The sequence below is a fragment of the Oncorhynchus keta genome, chromosome 4 (assembly GCF_023373465.1).
Source record: "Oncorhynchus keta strain PuntledgeMale-10-30-2019 chromosome 4, Oket_V2, whole genome shotgun sequence".
NCBI lineage: Eukaryota > Metazoa > Chordata > Actinopteri > Salmoniformes > Salmonidae > Oncorhynchus > Oncorhynchus keta.
Genome location: NC_068424.1, coordinates 6,015,781 through 6,036,026, shown reverse-complemented (window position 1 = coordinate 6,036,026; position 20,246 = coordinate 6,015,781). Strand labels below are relative to the sequence as shown.

The 20,246-nt window shown below is 46.6% G+C and overlaps 1 protein-coding gene and 1 long non-coding RNA gene across 5 annotated transcripts in view; one reads left to right on the top strand and one right to left on the bottom strand.

The window, feature by feature from the left end:
* The window catches only part of LOC118394781 (nuclear receptor coactivator 2-like), a 195,677-nt gene that overhangs the window by 166,359 nt on the left and 9,072 nt on the right, over window positions 1-20,246 (bottom strand). The gene's annotated exons all lie outside the window — the stretch shown is intronic.
* Window positions 144-3,953, top strand: LOC127916663 (uncharacterized). Of its 2 annotated transcripts, none has more exons than XR_008095482.1 (3): window positions 144-313; window positions 2,585-3,256; window positions 3,509-3,953. It is a non-coding gene; the product is annotated as an uncharacterized LOC127916663 (long non-coding RNA). The 2 variants fall into 2 exon arrangements; XR_008095483.1 differs by lacking the exon at window positions 144-313 and adding an exon at window positions 2,328-2,472.

Sequence of the window (20,246 nt, the reverse complement as noted above, 5' to 3'; positions counted from 1 at the left end):
AGTCCTGTCTTATCGGTACTTCAGTTTATTAAAAACACACACACACACACACACACACACACACACACACACACACACACACACAGCCTTGTAGCTATTGGGAGGCGAGAGAAGCTGGCTGACTTCCTATTGGATCAACAGATGTGGAGGCACATGACTGGGGTTGAGATGAGGTAATCACATGACTGGGGTTGAGATGAGGTAATCACATGACTGGGGTTGAGATGAGGTAATCACATGACTGGGGTTGAGATGAGGTAATCATATGACTGGGGTTGAGATGAGGTAATCATATGACTGGGGTTGAGATGAGGTAATCACATGACTGGGGTTGAGATGAGGTAATCACATGACTGGGGTTGAGATGAGGTAATCACATGACTGGGGTTGAGATGAGGTAATCACATGACTGGGGTTGAGATGAGGTAATCACATGACTGGGGTTGAGATGAGGTAATCACATGACTGGGGTTGAGATGAGGTAATCACATGACTGGGGTTGAGATGAGGTAATCACATGACTGGGGTTGAGATGAGGTAATCACATGACTGGGGTTGAGATGAGGTAATCACATGACTGGGGTTGAGATGAGGTAATCACATGACTGGGGTTGAGATGAGGTAATCACATGACTGGGGTTGAGATGAGGTAATCACATGACTGGGGTTGAGATGAGGTAATCACATGACTGGGGTTGAGATGAGGTAATCACATGACTGGGGTTGAGATGAGGTAATCACATGACTGGGGTTGAGATGAGGTAATCACATGACTGGGGTTGAGATGAGGTAATCACATGACTGGGGTTGAGATGAGGTAATCACATGACTGGGGTTGAGATGAGGTAATCACATGACTGGGGTTGAGATGAGGTAATCACATGACTGGGGTTGAGATGAGGTAATCACATGACTGGGGTTGAGATGAGGTAATCACATGACTGGGGTTGAGATGAGGTAATCACATGACTGGGGTTGAGATGAGGTAATCACATGACTGGGGTTGAGATGAGGTAATCACATGACTGGGGTTGAGATGAGGTAATCACATGACTGGGGTTGAGATGAGGTAATCACATGACTGGGGTTGAGATGAGGTAATCACATGACTGGGGTTGAGATGAGGTAATCACATGACTGGGGTTGAGATGAGGTAATCACATGACTGGGGTTGAGATGAGGTAATCACATGACTGGGGTTGAGATGAGGTAATCACATGACTGGGGTTGAGATGAGGTAATCACATGACTGGGGTTGAGATGAGGTAATCACATGACTGGGGTTGAGATGAGGTAATCACATGACTGGGGTTGAGATGAGGTAATCACATGACTGGGGTTGAGATGAGGTAATCACATGACTGGGGTTGAGATGAGGTAATCACATGACTGGGGTTGAGATGAGGTAATCACATGACTGGGGTTGAGATGAGGTAATCACATGACTGGGGTTGAGATGAGGTAATCACATGACTGGGGTTGAGATGAGGTAATCACATGACTGGGGTTGAGATGAGGTAATCACATGACTGGGGTTGAGATGAGGTAATCACATGACTGGGGTTGAGATGAGGTAATCACATGACTGGGGTTGAGATGAGGTAATCACATGACTGGGGTTGAGATGAGGTAATCACATGACTGGGGTTGAGATGAGGTAATCACATGACTGGGGTTGAGATGAGGTAATCACATGACTGGGGTTGAGATGAGGTAATCACATGACTGGGGTTGAGATGAGGTAATCACATGACTGGGGTTGAGATGAGGTAATCACATGACTGGGGTTGAGATGAGGTAATCACATGACTGGGGTTGAGATGAGGTAATCACATGACTGGGGTTGAGATGAGGTAATCACATGACTGGGGTTGAGATGAGGTAATCACATGACTGGGGTTGAGATGAGGTAATCACATGACTGGGGTTGAGATGAGGTAATCACATGACTGGGGTTGAGATGAGGTAATCACATGACTGGGGTTGAGATGAGGTAATCACATGACTGGGGTTGAGATGAGGTAATCACATGACTGGGGTTGAGATGAGGTAATCACATGACTGGGGTTGAGATGAGGTAATCACATGACTGGGGTTGAGATGAGGTAATCACATGACTGGGGTTGAGATGAGGTAATCACATGACTGGGGTTGAGATGAGGTAATCACATGACTGGGGTTGAGATGAGGTAATCACATGACTGGGGTTGAGATGAGGTAATCACATGACTGGGGTTGAGATGAGGTAATCACATGACTGGGGGGGTTGAGATGAGGTAATCACATGACTGGGGTTGAGATGAGGTAATCACATGACTGGGGTTGAGATGAGGTAATCACATGACTGGGGTTGAGATGAGGTAATCACATGACTGGGGTTGAGATGAGGTAATCACATGACTGGGGTTGAGATGAGGTAATCACATGACTGGGGTTGAGATGAGGTAATCATATGACTGGGGTTGAGATGAGGTAATCACATGACTGGGGTTGAGATGAGGTAATCACATGACTGGGGTTGAGATGAGGTAATCACATGACTGGGGTTGAGATGAGGTAATCACATGACTGGGGTTGAGATGAGGTAATCATATGACTGGGGTTGAGATGAGGTAATCATATGACTGGGGTTGAGATGAGGTAATCATATGACTGGGGTTGAGATGAGGTAATCATATGACTGGGGTTGAGATGAGGTAATCATATGACTGGGGTTGAGATGAGGTAATCATATGACTGGGGTTGAGATGAGGTAATCATATGACTGGGGTTGAGATGAGGTAATCATATGACTGGGGTTGAGATGAGGTAATCATATGACTGGGGTTGAGATGAGGTAATCATATGACTGGGGTTGAGATGAGGTAATCATATGACTGGGGTTGAGATGAGGTAATCATATGACTGGGGTTGAGATGAGGTAATCATATGACTGGGGTTGAGATGAGGTAATCATATGACTGGGGTTGAGATGAGGTAATCATATGACTGGGGTTGAGATGAGGTAATCATATGACTGGGGTTGAGATGAGGTAATCATATGACTGGGGTTGAGATGAGGTAATCATATGACTGGGGTTGAGATGAGGTAATCATATGACTGGGGTTGAGATGAGGTAATCATATGACTGGGGTTGAGATGAGGTAATCATATGACTGGGGTTGAGATGAGGTAATCATATGACTGGGGTTGAGATGAGGTAATCATATGACTGGGGTTGAGATGAGGTAATCATATGACTGGGGTTGAGATGAGGTAATCACATGACTGGGGTTGAGATGAGGTAATCACATGACTGGGGTTGAGATGAGGTAATCACATGACTGGGGTTGAGATGAGGTAATCACATGACTGGGGTTGAGATGAGGTAATCATATGACTGGGGTTGAGATGAGGTAATCACATGACTGGGGTTGAGATGAGGTAATCACATGACTGGGGTTGAGATGAGGTAATCACATGACTGGGGTTGAGATGAGGTAATCACATGACTGGGGTTGAGATGAGGTAATCATATGACTGGGGTTGAGATGAGGTAATCATATGACTGGGGTTGAGATGAGGTAATCATATGACTGGGGTTGAGATGAGGTAATCATATGACTGGGGTTGAGATGAGGTAATCATATGACTGTTATCTTCTCTGAAAGCCACTGCTGCGGAGCAACACTGGGACTGGCAACGAGAGGTCTGTGTGCTGTTTTACCATGTAGTCTGTAGTAGGGCCGACCCCATGTAGTCTGTAGTAGGACCGACCCCATGTAGTCTGTAGTAGGGCCGACCCCATGTAGTCTGTAGTAGGACCGACCCCATGTAGTCTGTAGTAGGACCGACCCCATGTAGTCTGTAGTAGGACCGACCCCATGTAGTCTGTAGTAGGGCCGACCCCATGTAGTCTGTAGTAGGGCCGACCCCATGTAGTCTGTAGTAGGGCCGACCCCATTTAGTCTGTAGTAGGGCTGACCCCATTTAGTCTGAAGTAGGGCCGACCATTTCGTCTGTAGTAGGGCCGACCATGTAGTAGGGCTGACCCCATGTAGTCTGTAGTAGGACCGACCCCATGTAGTCTGTAGTAGGACCGACCCCATGTAGTCTGTAGTAGGGCCGACCCCATTTAGTCTGTAGTAGGGCCGACCCCATTTAGTCCACTGGTCTGTCTGTAGTAGGGCTGACCCCATGTAGTCTGTAGTAGGGCCGACCCCATGTAGTCTGTAGTGGGGCCGACCCCATGTAGTCTGTAGTAGGGCCGACCCCATGTAGTCTGTAGTAGGGCCGACCCCATGTAGTCTGTAGTAGGGCCGACCCCATGTAGTCTGTAGTAGGGCTGACCCCATTTAGTCTGGAGTAGGGCCGACCATTTCGTCTGTAGTAGGGCCGACCATGTAGTAGGGCTGACCCCATGTAGTCTGTAGTAGGGCCGACCCCATTTAGTCTGTAGTAGGGCTGACCCCATTTAGTCTGTAGTAGGGAACACCCCATTTAGTCCACTGGTCTGTATGTAGTAGGGCTGACCCCATTTAGTCTGTAGTAGGGTTGACCCCATTTAGTCTGTAGTTGGGCTGACCCCATGTAGTCTGTAGTAGGGCTGACCCCATTTAGTCTGTAGTAGGGCCGACCCCATGTAGTCTGTAGTAGGACCGACCCCATGTAGTCTGTAGTAGGGCCGACCCCATTTAGTCTGTAGTAGGGCTGACCCCATTTAGTCTGTAGTTGGGCTGACCCCATTTAGTCTGTAGTTGGGCTGACCCCATTTAGTCTGTAGTAGGGCTGACCCCATTTAGTCTGTAGTAGGGCCGACCCCATTTAGTCTGTAGTAGGGCTGACCCCATTTAGTCTGTAGTAGGGCCGACCCCATTTAGTCCACTGGTCTGTATGTAGTAGGGTTGACCCCATTTAGTCTGTAGTAGGGTTGACCCCATTTAGTCTGTAGTAGGGCTGACCCCATGTAGTCTGTAGTAGGGCTGACCCCATGTAGTCTGTAGTAGGGCGGACCCAATTTAGTCTGTAGTAGGGCCGACCCCATTTAGTCTGTAGTAGGGCCGACCCCATTTAGTCTGTAGTAGGGCGGACCCCATTTAGTCCACTGGTCTGTATGTTATGTGTATTTGTGGTTCGGTTGGTATAACAATTTAATCTAATACTGCTGTGTAGCCCACCTGCCTGTACGTACGCTGGTCTGTCAGTTTTGTGTTTCCCAAGTTAATGGTGGAGGTTAGCATTTAAGGAGGTTACCAAGTTAATGGTGGGGGTTAGCATTTGAGGAGGGTACCTTGTCTACTGGCACAGTTAGCAGCTGACCCTAGGATAACCTCTAGTACTTCTAGAATGCTGCTGATCCTAGAATAACCTCCCAGTACTTCTAGAATGCTGCTGACCCTAGAATAACCTCCCAGTACTTCTAGAATGCTGCTGACCCTAGAATAACCTCCCAGTACTTCTAGAATGCTGCTGACCCTAGAATAACCTCCCAGTACTTCTAGAATGCTGCTGACCCTAGAATAACCTCCCAGTACTTCTAGAATGCTGCTGACCCTAGAATAACCTCCCAGTACTTCTAGAATGCTGCTGACCCTAGAATAACCTCCCAGTACTTCTAGAATGCTGCTGACCCTAGAATAAAAAATAACCCCCCCCCCCCCTCCCCCTCCCCCCATCCATCCAAGCCACCCCTCCCACCAACCTTCCAAGCCCCCCTCCTACCAACCATCCAAGACCCCCTCCCACCAACCATCCAAGCCCCCCTCCCACCAACCATCCAAGCCCCCCGGAAAACCGCCCCTCAACCAGCCATTAAATTCTACGTCTTAAATTCTAATAACTCATGCTTATGTTGGTACTACTCTGAGTCTACAAGGCCTTCTGTCTCTCTCTCTGTCTCTGTCTCTGGGGAGACATGACTGGCTTATTAGATTTAACGGGCACAACGCCTTTTTAATTACCAACGCCAACGAATTAAACCTTCAATCATCATCTCCCTGATCTGAGAATTAGCCTAGTGGGATAGAAAATACAACTCCCACAGATCTGAGAGCTGCAGGCAGGCAAGTTGTAGTGAATAGGAAGAGAGGAAAAGTTAAGTGTTTCAGAGTAAGAGTGCTGATCTAATCAAATCAAATTGTATTTGTCACATACACATGGTTAGCAGATGTTAATGCGAGTGTAGCGAAATGCTTGTGCTTCAAGTTCCGACAATGCAGTGATAACCAACAAGTAATCTAACTAACAATTCCAAAGTAGGGCTGATCTAGGGTCAGTTTGGCCTTTTAGATTATAATGAATAAGAGAATATATATATACACACACACACACACACACACACACACACACACACACACAGTGCCCTCCGCTAATATTGGCACCTTGGTAAATATGAGCAAAACAGGCTGTGAACTTTTCTTTGCTGTTTATCCTCTTGGTGTTTCATTTTAAAATATTCACAAAAATCAAACCTCAATATTTTTCTCCGAGACATGCGTGCCACAGTTATTGGCACCCCTCGGGAATTCTTATGAAGTATATCCCATTTCATATCTGAGTGATTAGGAACCCTTTGGTGAGCCATAACTTCCTGTTTCACTGGGGTATAAATACGAGGTGACACACAGGCCAAGTTACACACATTCATCACTATGGGAACGACCTGACAAAACACTAATGATGTGTGACAGAAGGTTGTTGAGCTGCACAAAAATCAGGAAATGGCGATAAGAAAATATCTCAACGGTTGGAAATGGTCATTTCCTCGATCGGGGCAATAATTAAAGAAGTTAAACTGGAGATGTTAACGATCGGCCTGGAAGAGGACGTGGGTCTATATTGACCCCACGCACAGTGAGGAGGATGGACGAGTGGACAAAAACATCATAGTTGGGTCTTTGGGGGTCAAAGTGTTAAACTACGAGGATCAGACGCCACCGACACTAACCACAAGTTGCCCACGCTTGGATTGCGTCCTACCTGACAGGTCGCTCCTACCAGGTGGCGTGGCGAGAATCTGTCTCCTCACCACGCGCTCTCACCACTGGTGTCCCCCAGGGCTCTGTTCTAGGCCCTCTCCTATTCTCGCTATACACCAAGTCACTTGGTAGGGTTGCCATGAAATAAAATAAGTCTTTGCTGTCATCAAACAGTTAACCCGAAACGTTACTGGAACTTTCAATGGGACCGGTTTCTACGCTCAGATGAGACTAAAATAAGAGCTTTTTGGCGCAGGCAGAAGGACAGCCATGCAGAAAAGTACCTCGTCCCCACTGTGAAGTAATGGTGGAGGAGCTTTGATGTTATGGGCCTGTTTTTGTTTTTTCTTCTTCCAAAAGGTTCTGGACAACTTGTTAGGATACATGTTATCATGGGGCGGCAGGGTGGCCTAGTGGTTAGAGTGTAGAGGAGGTGGCCTAGTGGTTAGAGTGGAGAGGTGGCAGGGTAGCCTAGTGGTTAGAGTGTAGAGGAGGTGGCCTAGTGGTTAGAGTGTAGAGGAGGCAGCATAGCCTAGTGGTTAGAGTGTAGAGGTGGCAGGGTAGCCTAGTGGTTAGAGTGTAGAGGTTGCAGCGTAGCCTAGTGGTTAGAGTGGAGAGGTGGCAGCGTAGCCTAGTGGTTAGAGTGTAGAGGTGGCAGGGTAGCCTAGTGGTTAGAGTGTAGAGGAGGTGGCCTAGTGGTTAGAGTGGAGAGGTGGCAGCGTAGCCTAGTGGTTTGAGTGGAGGGGCGGCAGGGTGGCCTAGTGGTTAGAGTGTAGAGGTGGCAGCGTAGCCTAGTGGTTAGAGTGTAGAGGTGGTTAGAGTGTAGAGGTGGCAGCGTAGCCTAGTGGTTAGAGTGTAGAGGTGGCAGCATAGCCTAGTGGTTAGAGTGTAGAGGTGGCAGGGTAGCCTAGTGGTTAGAGTGTAGAGGTGGCCTAGTGGTTAGAGTGTAGAGGTGGCAGCGTAGCCTAGTGGTTAGAGTGGAGGGGCAGCAGGGTAGCCTAGTGGTTAGAGTGGAGGGGCGGCAGGGTAGCCTAGTGGTTAGAGTGGAGGGGCGGCAGCGTAGCCTAGTGGTTAGAGTGGAGGGGCGGCAGGGTAGCCTAGTGGTTAGAGTGGAGGGGCGGCAGGGTAGCCTAGTGGTTAGAGTGGAGGGGCGGCAGGGTAGCCTAGTGGTTAGAGTGGAGGGGCGGCAGGGTAGCCTAGTGATTAGAGCGTTGGACTAGTAACCGGAAGGTTGCGAGTTCAAACCCCCGAGCTGACAAGGTACAAATCTGTCGTTCTGCCCCTGAACAGGCAGTTAACCCACTGTTCCTAGGCCGTCATTGAAAATAAGAATATGTTCTTAACTGACTTGCCTGGTTAAATAAAGGTAAAAAAACATTTTTAAAAAAATCATGGACTCTTATCAAATACCAGCAGATATTAAATCAAAACCCGACTCTGCAAGGAAGGCTAAACCGGGCCGTAGTTGGACCTTCCAGCAGGACAATGATCCAAAACACACCTCGAAATCAACACAAAAAAATAGTTCACTGACCACAGACTTAAGGATTTTACGTGGCCATCCCAGTCCGCTGACCTAAACCCCAGACAAAACCTGTGCGATTGGCTGAAGAGGAGAGTCCACAAGCATAGACCTCGGGAGTCTGAAGGATCTGGAGAGATTCTGTATAGAGGAATAGTCTCAGATCCCTTGCCATGTGTTCTCCAACCTCATTATGCATTATAGGAGAAGACTCAGAGCTGCTATCTTGGCAAAGAGAGGTTACACAAAGAATTGAATGAAGGGGTGCCAATAATTGTGGCACACATATCCACATTTTTTTCTTTCAATGATTTTACTTTAACTAAAGGTTAGATTTTTGTGAATATTTTGAATGAAAGACCAAGTAGATAAACAGGAAAACAATTCACAGCCCGTTTTGCTCATATTTATTTACCAGGGGTGCCGATATTAGTGGAAGGCACTGAAGACACACATCACATCAATGATGACAGATACTAATAGGAAAAAAAATACACCCTAACTACCACATAGTGGACCCCACACTGCCGTATAGTGGACCCCACACTGCCATATAGTGGACCCCACACTGCCGTATAGTGGACCCCACACTGCCGTATAGTGGACCCCACACTCCACTGCCGTATAGTGGACCCCACACTGCCGTATAGTGGACCCCTCACTCCACTGCCGTATAGTGGACCCCTCACTCCACTGCCGTATAGTGGACCCCTCACTCCACTGCCATATAGTGGACCCCACACTGCCGTATAGTGGACCCCACACTCCACTGCCGTATAGTGGACCCCACACTGCCGTATAGTGGACCCCACACCCCACTGCCATATAGTGGACCCCACACTGCCGTATAGTGGACCCCACACTCCACTGCCATATAGTGGACCCCACACTGCCATATAGTGGACCCCACACTCCACTGCCATATAGTGGACCCCACACTGCCGTATAGTGGACCCCACACTCCACTGCCATATAGTGGACCCCACACTGCCATATAGTGGACCCCACACTGCCATATAGTGGACCCCACACTGCCGTATAGTGGACCCCACACTGCCGTATAGTGGACCCCACACTGCCGTATAGTGGACCCCACACTGCCGTATAGTGGACCCCACACTGCCGTATAGTGGACCCCACACTGCCGTATAGTGGACCCCACACTGCCGTATAGTGGACCCCACACTGCCGTATAGTGGACCCCACACTGCCATCTTGTGGACCCCACACTGCCATGTAGTGGACCCCACACTGCCGTATAGTGGACCCCACACTGCCATATAGTGGACCCCACACTGCCATATAGTGGACCCCACACTGCCATGTAGTGGACCCCACACTGCCGTATAGTGGACCCCACACTGCCGTATAGTGGACCCCACACTGCCTGCCATATAGTGGACCCCACACTGCCGTATAGTGGACCCCACACTGCCGTATAGTGGACCCCACCCCACACTGACCCCACCGTATAGTGGACCCCACACTGCCGTATAGTGGACCCCACACTGCCATATAGTGGACCCCACACTGCCATATAGTGGACCCCACACTGCCATATAGTGGACCCCACACTGCCGTAAAGTGGACCCCACACTCCACTGCCATATAGTGGACCCCACACTGCCGTATAGTGGACCCCACACTGCCATATAGTGGACCCCACACTCCACTGCCATATAGTGGACCCCACACTCCACTGCCATATAGTGGACCCCACACTCCACTGCCGTATAGTGGACCCCACACTCCACTGCCGTATAGTGGACCCCACACTCCACTGCCATATAGTGGACCTCACACTGCCGTATAGTGGACCCCACACTGCCGTATAGTGGACCCCACACTCCACTGCCATATAGTGGACCCCACACTGCCGTATAGTGGACCCCACACTGCCGTATAGTGGACCCCACACTGCCGTATAGTGGACCCCACACTGCAGTATAGTGGACCCCACACTGCCGTATAGTGGGCCCCACACTGCCGTATAGTGGGCCCCACACTGCCGTATAGTGGGCCCCACACTGCCGTATAGTGGGCCCCACACTGCCGTATAGTGGGCCCCACACTGCCGTATAGTGGGCCCCACACTGCCGTATAGTGGACCCCACACTACCGTATAGTGGACCCCACACTGCCGTATAGTGGACCCCACACTGCCGTATAGTGGACCCCACACTCCACTGCCATATAGTGGACCCCACACTCCACTGCCATATAGTGGACCCCACACTCCACTGCCATATAGTGGACCCCACACTCCACTGCCATATAGTGGACCCCACACTTCACTGCCATATAGTGGACCCCACACTGCCATATAGTGGACCCCACACTGCCATATAGTGGACCCCACACTCCACTGCCATATAGTGGACCCCTCACTCCACTGCCATATAGTGGACCCCACACTGCCATATAGTGGACCCCACACTCCACTGCCATATAGTGGACCCCTCACTCCACTGCCATATAGTGGACCCCACACTGCCATATAGTGGACCCCTCACTCCACTGCCATATAGTGGACCCCACACTGCCATATAGTGGACCCCACACTGCCATATAGTGGACCCCACACTGCCATATAGTGGACCCCACACTGCCGTATAGTGGACCCCACACTGCCATATAGTGGACCCCACACTGCCATATAGTGGACCCCACACTGCCATATAGTGGACCCCACACTGCCATATAGTGGACCCCACACTGCCATATAGTGGACCCCACACTGCCATATAGTGGACCCCACACTGCCATATAGTGGACCCCACACTTCACTGCCATATAGTGGACTCTCTACTCTCTCTCATGCCCTTGGAGGAATTTACTGTGCCACTTCCTTTGCCTCTGTGGTATATGTCACATGCTCTGTGTCACCTGGCTGTTCTCCCATCTCATTGGTTGCTGGTGTGACAAGGTTTCTGAGGGGCAGCGGGATGGGGGGGTAGCAGAGAGCGAGAGAAGGAACAGCAGTTTCCTCTTTTTGAAATGTCTCGATAGCATTGATCAGATTTATTTAGGAGTAAGACATCCCAAAAGGTATTGGATGCATCACAAATGGCACCCTATTCCCTATAGAGTGCAGTACTTTAGACCAGTCCTATTCCCTATATAGTGCACTACTTTAGACCAGAGTCCTATTCCCTATATAGTGCACTACTTTAGACCAGAGTCCTATTCTCTATATAGTGCACTACTATAGACCAGGGCCCTATGGCACCCTATTCCCTATATAGTGCACTACTTTAGACCAGAGCCCGGCCTGACCCTCCTCTAACCCGGACGACGCTGGGCCAATTGTGCGCGCCCTATGAGACTCCCGATTAAGGCCGGTTGTGATACAGCCCGGGATCAAACCAGGGTCTGTAATGACGCCTCTTGCGCTGAGTTTCAGTGCCTTAGACCGCTGTGCCACATTCTTATTTTCAATGACTGCCTAGGAACAGTGGGTTAACTGGTCTAGGAACAGTGGGTTAACTGGTCTAGGAACAGTGGGTTAACTGGTCTAGGAACAGTGGGTTAACTGGTCTAGGAACAGTGGGTTAACTGGTCTAGGAACAGTGGGTTAACTGGTCTAGGAACAGTGGGTTAACTGGTCTAGGAACAGTGGGTTAACTGGTCTAGGAACAGTGGGTTAACTGCCTCGTTCAGGGGCAGAATGACAGATTTGTACCTTGTCAGCTCGGGGATTCATTCTTGCAACCTTACGGTTACTAGTCTAACGCTCTAACCACCTGCCTTACATTGCACTCCACGAGGAGCCTGCCTGTTACGCGAATGCAGTAGAAGCCAAGGTAAGTTGCTTGCTAGCATTAAAAAACAATCAATCAATCATAATCACTAGTTAACAACACATGGTTGATGATATTACTAGTTTATCTAGCGTGTCCTGCGTTGCATATAATGGATGCGGTGCGTATCGTTGCTCCAATGTGTACCTAACCATAAACACCAATGCCTTTCTTAAAATCAATACACAGAAGTATATATTTTTAAGCCTGCATATGTGGCTAAAATAAATCCAGGTTAACAGGCAATATTAACCAGGTGAAATTGTGTCACTTCTCTTGCGTTCATTGCACACAGAGTCAGGGTATATGCAGCAGTTTGGGCCGCCTGGCTCGTTGCAAACTAATTTGCCAGAATTTTACGTAATTATGACATAACATTGAAGGTTGTGCAATGTAACAGCAATATTTAGACTGATGGATGCCACCCGTTAGATAAAATACGGAACGGTTCCGTATTTCACTGAAAGAATAAATGTCTTGTTTTCAAGATTATAGTTTCCGCATTTGACCATATTAATAACCTAAGGCTCGTATTTCTGTGTGTTATTATGTTATAATTAAGTCTATGATTTGATAGAGCAGTCTGACTGAGCGCTGGTAGGCACCAGCAGGCTCGTAAGCATTCATTCAAACAGCACTTTCGTGCGTTTGCCAGCAGCTCTTCGTTGTGCTTCAAGCATTGCGCTGTTTATGACTTCAAGCCCATCAACTCCCGAGATTATGCTGGTGTAACCGATGTGAAATGGTTAGCTAGTTAGCGGGGTGCGCGCTAATAGCGTTTCAAACATCACTCGCTCTGAGACTTAGTGGTTGTCCTCCTTGCTCTGCATGGGTAACGCTGCTTCGAGGGTGGCTGTTGTGTTGCTGGTTCGAGCCCAGGGAGGAGCGAGGAGAGGGACGGAAGCTATACTATTACACTGGCAATACTAAAGTGTCTATAAGAACATCCAATAGTGAAAGGTATATGAAATACAAATCGTATAGAGAGAAATAGTCCTATAATTCCTATAATAACTACAACCTAAAACTTCTTACCTGGGAATATTGAAGACTCATGTTAAAAGGAACCAGCAGCTTCACTGTTCCTGTCGGTGTGGTTTACCGCCCTGCCACGGAGCATTGAGTGTCGTATTTTCTATTTTTTAGGAATTTTGCTAACTTCAGCTTCACTTTACAGAGTGAAGTTAGCTTGTTAGCCACGCTATTTGTTGTCAGGTAGCTACAGTACGTACACCTCTTGCCTACACACATTTGCCATTGTTAGCTAGCTAGCTCCACTGCTTTAGCATCCCGCTAATATCAGATTCCACACACATTTGAGCTACTTCTACCCGGGATCTCTAGCACTCCGTCGGTTCCCACCGTTTCGGGGTTAGCTAGCTGAACTTTTGAGTGTCTCGGCTAGTTAGTTAAGTGGGTTAATGGCATAATTAAACACCCATTCGGTTTTGTTTGACCAGCACGAGCTGTTCATTTTTCAGTGTGTTACGCCACCAGTTGATACACCAGTAACTCAGCAGTTCATTCTACGTCAAGTTAGTTGGTTTACACACCCGAGTCATAACACTTGGTATCTCACGCTACGGCTCGTCGAGCTGGCTACCATCACGCAGGTGAAGATAGCCTGCTTAATTAGCTAGCATCACCGTATAAAGATGGCATTTATTTCCCACCGCCCTGGTAAATAAAGCTTTCTGTTTCTACTTACTTGGCTTTAGCTCACGTCACCCTGTGTCTCTCTCGACTTCGCGTCGTAGTAGCAGCGTGGGCAGGCTTAAGTGTCTTGGCATAAATTGGTGACTGACTGGTTGATCTTCGCCGGACACTCGGGCTCAAGCAGCGGAGCACACAGCCCAGCTGTTGTCGCACCTGCTCGCTCTAGGCTTCAGGATAAATCACCTGCTCTCTCTAGGCTTCAGGATAAATCACCTGCTCTCTCTAGGCTTCAGGATAAATCACCTGCTCTCTCTAGGCTTCAGGATAAATCACCTGCTCTCTCTAGGCTTCAGGATAAATCACCTGCTCTCTCTAGGCTTCAGGATAAATCACCTGCTCTCTCTAGGCTTCAGGATAAATCACCTGCTCTCTCTAGGCTTCAGGATAAAACACCTGCTCTCTCTAGGGTTCAGGATAAAACACCTGCTCTCTCTAGGGTTCAGGATAAAACACCTGCTCTCTCTAGGTTTCAGGGTAAAACACCTGCTCTCTCTAGGGTTCAGGGTAAAACACCTGCTCTCTCTAGGCTTCAGGATAAAACACCTGCTCTCTCTAGGTTTCAGGGTAAAACACCTGTGCGCGCTAATAGCGTTTCAAACATCACTCGCTCTGAGACTTAGTGGTTGATCCCCTTGCTCTGCATGTGTAACGCTGCTTCGAGGGTGGCTGTTGTCGTTGTGTTCCTGGTTCGAGCCCAGGTAGAAGCGAGGAGGGGGACGGAAGCTATACTGTTACACTGGCAATACTAAAGTGCCTATAAGAACATCCAATAGTGAAAGGTATATGAAATACAAATTGTATAGAGAGAAATAGTCCTATAATAACTACAACCTAAAACTTCTTACCTGGGAATATTGAAGACTCAAGTGAAAAGGAACCACCAGCTTTCATATGTTCTCATGTTCTGAGCAAGGAACTGAAACGTTAGCTTTTTTACATGGCACATGTTGCACTTTTACTTTCTTCTTGAACATGTTTCATTATTTATTGATAAATTGATTTGATTTATTAAGTTAAAATAAGTGTTCATTCAGTATTGTTGTATTTGTCATTATTACAAATAAATAAATACATACATGTAAAAATATATATATATATATTTTGTAAATTGGCCGATTAATCGGTATTGTTTTTTTTTTGGTCCTCCAATAATCGGTATCGGCGTTGAAAATCATAATCGGTCGACCTCTAGTGACACCTCCATTTTCTTCTTAATTGGCTGATTGCTACCAACTCACAGGAATCCTCACCCAGTTGACTACTTTAAAATGGTGGAAGCCCTCAATTGCAATGTTCATGCTAAAAACGGGTTAAAAAAAAATATATTTATTTGTATTTATTTCACCTTTATTTAACCAGGTAGGATAGTTGAGAACAAGTTCTCATTTCCAACTGCAACCTGGCCAAGATAAAGCAGTGTGACACAAACAACACAGAGTTACACATGGAGTAAACAATTAACAACTTTTTGACTTAAATCTGCTTGAAAATATATGGCAAAATTTGAAAAGTGTTGTCTCGCCATGATCCCCAAAATATTGGCCGAGCTTGAAGAATTTAGAAAATAATAATGGCCAAATATTGCATAAGCCAGGTGTGTAAAGCTCGCATAGATTCACCCAAGAAGACTCATAGATGTAATCACTGGCAAAGGTGATTCTAACATTTATTGACTCAGAGGGTGCTAACTGCTTATATACATGCTTACACATGGAATAAACAAAACATACAGTCAAGTCAATAAGACGAGAGAAAACAGTATATATATATAGTGTGTGCAAATTAGGTAAGGATAAGGGAGGTAAGGCAATAAATAGGCCATAGTGTCAAAATGATTTAGCAATTAAACACTGGAGTGATAGATATGCCGAAGATGAATGTGCAAGTAGAGATACTGGGGTGCAAAGAAGCAAAAAAAAATGAATAACAATATGGGGATGAGGTAGTTGGATGGGCTGTTTTACAGATGGACTATGTACAGTTGTGAGCTGTGAGCTGCTCTGACAGGTGATGTTTAAAGTTAGAGGAGAAGTAGTTGGTTTCTCAAATGACTGCCTCGCCTGCTTCACCGAGGCTGTTGATTTGATAACAAAACATCTATGCGGAGTCCTCTATCACAATTCCAATATAAAAGTATTTGTTTTCTCCAAAGTTGCCGAAATGCCATTGTGCATTCCTTACAACCTAACCATTACGAAACTTCCAAATGAGGAAGTACCTTTTTTGTTGTTGACAAAATACAAAACACTCATTGAACTTCATACAAAAATTCCTCATTTCATGGTCTTATTTTCATGGACAGATTTTGGGCAGAGTAAAAACCTGTTGTGTCGCCTCTTCATCTCTGCCTGTAGTTAGCTCTCCGTTCTCTCTCTAAAAGGGGAGAGAGCGAGAGGGCGCGACACAGAGCGAGAGAGAGAGGGACACAGAGAGCGAGAGAGAGGGGGACACAGAGAGCGAGCGAGAGAGGGACACAAGAGAGTTCGGGACAGAGAGAGAGAGAGAGCGAGAAAGGGACACAGAGAGAGAGAGGGAGAGAGGGAGAACGAGAGCGGGAGAACGAGACAGAGATGGAGAGAGAGACAGACAGACCGAGAGAGAGAGAGAGAGAGAGAGAGAGAGAGGGAGAATGAAAGAGGGAGAGAGAGAGAATGAGAGAGAGGGAGAATGAAAGAGGGAGAGAGAGAGAATGAGAGAGAGGGAGAATGAGAGAGAGAGGGAGAATGAGAAAGGGAGAATGAGAGGGACAGAGAGAGAATGAGAGAGAGACAGAGAGACAGAGAGAGAGAGAGAGAGAGAGAGATGAGAGAGAGAGAGAATGAGAGACAGAGAGAGAGAGAGAGAGAGAGAGAGAGAGAGAGAGAGAGAAGAGAGAGAGAGAGAGGAGAAGAGAGAGAATGAGAGAGAGGGAGAATGAAAGAGGGAGAGGAGAGAATGAGAGAGAGGGAGAATGAGAAAGAGAATGAGAAAGGGAGAAGAGAGGGACAGAGAGAGAACAGAGAGAGACAGAGAGAGACAGAGAGAGAGAGAGAGAGAGAGAGAGAGAGAGAGAGAGAGAGACAGAGAGAGACAGAGAGAGAGAGAGAGAGAGAGAGAGAGAGAGACAGAGAGACAGAGAGACAGAGAGAGAGAGAGAGAGAGAGAGAGAGAGACAGAGAGAGAGAGACAGAGAGAGAGACAGAGAGAGAGACAGAGAGAGAGACAGAGAGAGAGACAGAGAGAGAGACAGAGAGAGAGACAGAGACAGAGACAGAGAGAGAGACAGAGACAGAGAGAGAGAGAGAGAGAGAGAGAGACAGAGAGAGAGACAGAGAGAGGAGACAGAGAGAGAATATACAGAGAGAGTATCAGACAGAGAGAGAGAGAGACAGAGAGAATATAGAGAGATCAGAGAAGAGAGAGAGAGACAGAAGAGAGAGAGAGAGAGACAGAGAGTAGAGAGAGAGAGAGAAAGGACAGAGAGAGCAGAGGAGTCATTTAGAGAACAGAGAGACAGAGAGAGAGACCCCACAGAGAGAACCAGAGAAGGAGAGAGAGACAGAGAGAGGAGACAGAGAGAGAGAGAGAGAGAGAGAGAGAGACAGACAGACCAGAGAGAGAGAGAGAGAGAGAGAGAGACAGAGAGAGAAGGAGAGAGAGAGAGCAGAGAGACAGAGAGACAGAGACAGAGAGAGACAGAGACAGAGACAGAGAGAGAGAGACAGAGAGAGACAGAGAGAGACAGAGAGAGAGAGACAGAGAGAGGGACACTCCTATAATATACTGTATCAACGTGTGTAACTCCTATAATATACTGTATCAACGTGTATACGATTACAGAATTGAACCCTGACCCCATCCGTAACCTGAAAGGACTGGTGGAGCAAGGGTCATTTAACACCTGACCCCATCCGTAACCTGAAAGGACTGGTGGAGCAAGGGTCATTTAACACCTGACCCCATCCGTAACCTGAAAGGACTGGTGGAGCAGGGGTCATTTAACACCTGACCCCATCCGTAACCTGAAAGGACTGGTGGAGCAGGGTCATTTAACACCTGACCCCATCCGTAACCTGAAAGGACTGGTGGAGCAGTCCCCCCCATGACTCCAGTCTACTAACATAAGGTCACACAGAGTACCAAGCGCCAATCTTGATATCCTTTTCTTACACTTCGTCTGTGTGTAGTGCTCTCTTTCACACACTATCATATTGAACACACACACCTATAGGTCTCCATTACACCCCAGTCTGTAGGGAGTGGAGATTGACTTGTTCTGTATCTTGGACCACAAACAGCCCAAGACAGTTCACACACACCAGTTAGACACCAAGGTCATTCAGTTCAATGAGGAGTATCACCAAACTAACAGTGATTGGCCTGCTCTTCCACTCTGATTTCACTCTTTCCTATCCTGATTGGAAGACAAACAATGCACCTTTCAGCCTGGGAAAGAGAGAGAGAATGATCTCTCCCTCAAAACATATGTTTACAATGCCAAAGCAAGTGAAGATAAACAAAAGTTAAATACACCTCTCCCTCCACCTCCGTAGATCTACATCATGTAGACCACTACTAAATACAGTAGGCCTATTTCATGTAGACTACTACTAAATACAGTAGGCCTACTTCATCATGTAGACCACTACTAAATACAGTAGGCCTATTTCATGTAGACTACTACTAAATACAGTAGGCCTACTTCATGTAGACTACTACTAAATACAGTAGGCCTACATCATGTAGACTACTACTAAATACAGTAGGCCTATTTCATGTAGACTACTACTAAATACAGTAGGCCTATTTCATGTAGACTACTACTAAATACAATAGGCCTACTTCATCATGTAGACCACTACTAAATACAGTAGGCCTACATCATGTAGACTACTACTAAATACAGTAGGCCTATTTCATCATGTAGACCACTACTAAATACAGTAGGCCTACATCATGTAGACTACTACTAAATACAGTAGGCCTACTTCATCATGTAGACCACTACTAAATACAATAGGCCTACTTCATCATGTAGACCACTACTAAATACAGTAGGCCTACATCATGTAGACTACTACTAAATACAGTAGGCCTATTTCATCATGTAGACTACTACTAAATACAGTAGGCCTACTTCATGTAGACTAGTACTAAATACAGTAGGCCTACTTCATGTAGACTACTACTAAATACAGTAGGCCTATTTCATCATGTAGACTACTACTAAATACAGTAGGCCTACTTCATGTAGACTACTACTAAATACAGTAGGCCTACATCATCATGTAGACTACTACTAAATACAGTAGGCCTACTTCATGTAGACTACTACTAAATAGAGTAGGCCTACTTCATGTAGACTACTACTAAATACAGTAGGCCTATTTCATCATGTAGACTACTACTAAATACAGTAGGCCTACTTCATGTAGACTACTACTAAATACAGTAGGCCTATTTCATGTAGACTACTACTAAATACAGTAGGCCTATTTCATGTAGACCACTACTAAATACAGTAGGCCTATTTCATGTAGACTACTACTAAATACAGTCGGCCTACATCATCATGTAGACTACTACTAAATACAGTAGGCCTACTTCATCATGTAGACTACAGTACTACATCATCAGTAGACCTACTAAATCAGTGCCTACATCATCATGTAGACTACTAAATACAGTAGGCCTACATCATCATGTAGACTACTACTAAATACAGTAGGCCTACTTCACCATGTAGACTACTACTAAATACAGTCGGCCTACATCATCATGTAGACTACTACTAAATACAGTAGGCCTACTTCATGTAGACTACTACTAAATACAGTAGGCCTATTTCATGTAGACTACTACTAAATACAGTAGGCCTATTTCATGTAGACCACTACTAAATACAGTAGGCCTATTTCATGTAGACTACTACTAAATACAGTCGGCCTACATCATCATGTAGACTACTACTAAATACAGTAGGCCTACTTCATCATGTAGACTACTACTAAATACAGTCGGCCTACATCATCATGTAGACTACTACTAAATACAGTCGGCCTACATCATCATGTAGACTACTACTAAATACAGTAGGCCTACTTCATCATGTAGACTACTACTAAATACAGTCGGCCTACATCATCATGTAGACTACTACTAAATACAGTAGGCCTACTTCATCATGTAGACTACTACTAAATACAGTCGGCCTACATCATCATGTAGACTACTACTAAATACAGTAGGCCTACTTCATCATGTAGACTACT